The following is a 4,587-nucleotide window of genomic DNA, read 5'->3' as shown; positions in this document are numbered from 1 at the left end:
TTAATTTCTTTGTTGAATACATTCCGTGGTGATTAATTCCATCTTTTCTTCATTTTTTTAAACTGTGAAAGATTTGCTTCAAAACCCCTGCATCAGGTATATTTCATTCTTTATTGAGCAAGGAACCAAAGAAAATACACTCATTATTTGGGAAGCAATCATGGAGATAGTTTACAGCTCATTTATATCAATATCAAACTAATTCAATGACAAGTCAAACAGTGTGCCCTTTAATCACAGAAAGCTGTAAGGTATTTCAGGGGAATAAATTAAGGGTAATTAGTGAAAAAAATGAGCTGTACACATGAAGCTCATTATTTTTATGTTGTGAGATTCTTTATATTAATTGGAATTGTTTTCTTTGATGTGCCAGATGTCTGTTTTGCCCAGCAAAAATCAACACATGGCAAAACATGAAAGAATGCTCCCTGTGTGTTGCATAATCTAGACTTGATAACATTAGATATTATTTTCATCTATTTTTTCTTAATGAAAAAATGTTTTCTTTTCAAAGGAAAGATTTATGTTACTCTAGAAATATCCAAAATAATAAAACAAACAGTCATTGGTTTCAGTTGTATAACTCATGCTGGGAAACCAGTTAAGATTGGAAAGAAAGAGATTGACTGGAGAGTGATCACTGGTTCTCAAAAAAAAGGTCATAGCATACCGCAGACTTAACTTGTATGAAACAAAGGTTTCTTAGCATGTATGAAACAAAGAAAAATGTGCTTTGAACAAATGCTTAAATCAGAAGAAATACCTGCATGTGTGTATGATTTTTCTCTGAAAGATTTCATAAACTATGTAAATATCTAATGACACTACCTTAGAATTCTCAGGGTTCAGCCAGTGGCGACTTTAATGTTGGCTCTAATGGACTCCTGTAAAAGATAATTTAGGTCGCCCCACTCATTTTTGTCTATGGGTACAGATGAGTGGAATCCACAGCATGCATAATCCAACACAGGGGAGGAATTTTCAGCCTAGCATTCCTTCGTGGTATTACTGATCTTAAGGTCACAGTATGCAGCCCAAGAAATCAAGTTGGGCCACCAATCTTCAGGAATCCAATTAAACTATTCAAATTAGCAGTAAAAAGAAGAAAGAGGAGGTTTATTTAATGTGGCTGCACTGGGAAGATGGACTCAAGGAACATCATTGCAGCCCAGGGACCACGTTCCTTAACAGTGATTTATGCTTTTGATCATATGTGTAGGGATAGCACTACACGTGTACTTGATGTAATTAAGTATGTCGAATGTTCACGTTAATAGCTTTCTATTTCCTTAGAATATGGAAACCTTGTTGAGGACCGCAAAAACGCATTGAGCCAGATGTGGCCGCACATTCCTGAAATCCTAATAGGGTGTTTAAGGCAGAAGATTCAAACTTGAATCTAATTTGGTCAATATAACAAGATCCAGTCCCTACCCACCCACCTGCAGAGAGAGAGAGAGAGAGAGAGAGAGAGAGAGAGAGAGAACCCCAATCCAAACCCCCCCAAAATCACCAAAACATGCTGAGTGAGGGGTATACTTTCCATGGATTAAGATTTTCAAATAATGTTCCCTGAGCCTCTTTATCATCCTGAACCAGCAGGAAGCAATGGGGATTAAAGACCCTATGTGTTAGTTTTCTCATCACTGTGATGAGACACACCTGACAGAACAACTTAGGCATGGAGAGGCTGATCTTGGCTTTCACTCTTTCAGAGGGCACCATCCATCAAGGAAGGAAGGGCCTAGTGGCTGAAGCCACTCCATCCATGGTGCCAGGACCTTAGATTGTGGCTTTTTCTCATCTTGGTAGATCGAGAATTAGGAACCACAGGCTGGAAGTGGGGACAGTTTAAAGCCCTCAAAGCCCTGTCCCTAAAGGCTTGCATTCATCAGGTAAGCCCCATGTAATAAAAGGATTTGTAACCTCCCAAAATAGCAACACCAGCTAGGGACCAAGTGTTCAAACACCAGAGCCTGTGGGGGACATTTCACATTTAAACCATACACCTTGTTTGTATTATAGCCAGAAGCTTCAACCAATAAAGTTGAGAGAGATTGGAACGTTGATGAGGTTAAGGTTCTGGGAGGTAAACAAGGTGCTGCAGAGTAAAACAGACAGGGAGGGCCAGGCACTCACAGAGCACACTGGGAAAAAGGGATTCTGTTTGACATTCTCAAATTAGCTCACTGGGTAGCAAGTTTCCTCCTGGCATTTTTCTTCAGACTGCATTCTGATTGGACCCCCTCACTCTCCCCTATCTTCTCACCCCCCTCATTCCAGCTTAGACCCTTCCACCATCACCGCATCCCCTTCCATGTCAGGCAACATACGTGCTTCAACATATGTTCTCATTTGCCAACCTTCAAGCTTCTATTTGACTTTTTCTTTTTGAACTGTTTTGAAAAACTTGAATCTATAGAAAAGTTTCAAATGTAGTACAATAATCACTGTAGTAAGCCAGCAAGATGGATCAGTGGGCAAGCTCCTGCTAACTCAAGTTCTATCCTAGGGCTCACATGGTGGAGGAGAGGCCCACACACACACACACACACACACACACACACACACACACACACACACACAATAATTAGGGAATAAAAGGTCACAGGCATCTTGACCTTTGATTGCACACAAATACCAGTTGGTGCCATTCTGAGCATCATTTGGGCAAGATATATTGAGGAAATTTAACATTAACTCAAAATTTCAATCTAAGATATAATCACATTTAAAATTTGCAAGTGACTTTGACTAATATTCAGATTTTGAGCCAGTCACAGGAAAGAAGCAGATAAAAATCTAGAAGGAAAGAATAAAAATAAATAAATAAATCCCAAAGCATCTATGTAATAGTTGTTCATGAAATTAACTTTAAATTCATGAATCTATGCTACACTTTGGAGATTGTAATATTAATAAGATAAATGTGGTTTAAAATATCCTAGTTAAAATTTTTAATTTTGTGTAATAAAATCATAAAGTTGATTCTTATTGTCTCTATTTTTATCATGTGCCTTCTTTATGTGATCCTGGATCGAGTCTATTGAAGTCATCTGCCATGTAGCTCCATGTGTGAGATTTAGGAAAATTGTTGCCTGCAGAATTTCAAGTATGAATATGAGGCATTTGGAAGCAATTTCTGATAAGAGAGTGGCATAAATTGCTACCCCAAGGTGCATCTTGCACATTTCCCAACCAAATGTTTTTCTTTAAACAAGATTAACAGGGAGGAGGGAATATGTTAAACACAAAACATAATGGTCTATGGTGTCATTGCTTATTAAATGATATCATTTACATGAAAAATGAACACTTAGTGTATACACACAATGTAATTTCTTTCATCTTATCTGTATACACAGAAAATTCTTATTATAATTGAGCTCTTGGTCCCTTTTTGCTCATTCCATTTGCCTGAATATTGTGTCTGGATTAATAGAGAGTTTAATTTTCCAAAATGAACATATGACTTTCTCTCCCAAGGACAAAAATAATCCCTGCAGGACTTTCAGGGGGACAAAAGGTCAGCTGGCCCACACTGGGACCGTCGAAGTTTATAACATCCTTCGTGTCCAGCAGAGAAACAGCCTGTGTGTCTGATTCTTTCTAACCTTTGAAAACCATAAACTAAATCCAAAGCATCATAGACCATCTGGTACTTACAACACGACATCTACCGATAAGTTTGAGCAAAGGGCAGATGTGTTATCCCCACTGGGACAGTGTTACAACTAAATTCATTCTATTTTACTTGTTTGACCGAAGATAATACAAGAATGTCTTCCTTCCACACAGTTCTTTACTTCTGCTAAATTCTTCATTACTGTTAACATCTAGATTTTCCTACTTTTTATTTTATAAAACCGTACTTTATTGTGTGTCTAGCAATACAATTTACGTATTTAATAACACTATAATAGAATGATTTGATATCATGTTTATACAGAAGAAAAAAATGGGAACTTTTTCAGGTTACAAATCTCTCCCCACCACCCAAACAGAGTTTTAAATAAATCACTTTTTCTAAGTGGGCCAATACAACAGATATAGTCTGTGACTAGAGGCATCTAATTCCTGTTTATAATAGTGATCAGTGGAATTAGAAAGTCCAACTTCCACAATCACTGCCTCAGAGGAATATCGCTTGGAATATCGTTGGATTCTTTGGGAAGATAAAAGTGGTCCTTGCTACTTCATAGATTTTACACGATTTAAGGTCATAAAATATGAGAGCGAGCAGTGGATTCTCTAAATAAGAAAATGACATTTGTGTTCAGTCTTAGTACTGATATTTTTGGCAGAACTGCAAAACATGAAAAATGCCCAAAGATCCAGCAAGAAGAGAATGATTAAATGAGTAATCTAACACACACCATTTACAGTAGTCACATTTAAAGGGGATACGGCTGGGTGTGGTGGCGTATGCCTTTAAAACAGTGGCAGGTGGGTCTCTGTGAGTTCAAGGCCAGCCTAGTCTACCTAGCCAGTTCCAGGCCAGGTGGAGCTACAGGGAGACTGTCTCAAAAAGACCAAAAAATAAATAAATACATAAATAAATAGGAACATGAACTGTATATAGCTATG

This window comes from Nannospalax galili, unplaced genomic scaffold (genome assembly GCF_000622305.1).
Source record: "Nannospalax galili isolate Female #2095 unplaced genomic scaffold, S.galili_v1.0 scaffold596, whole genome shotgun sequence".
NCBI lineage: Eukaryota > Metazoa > Chordata > Mammalia > Rodentia > Spalacidae > Nannospalax > Nannospalax galili.
The sequence above is the reverse complement of the archived record's forward strand: the minus strand, read 5'-3'. Positions refer to the sequence as shown.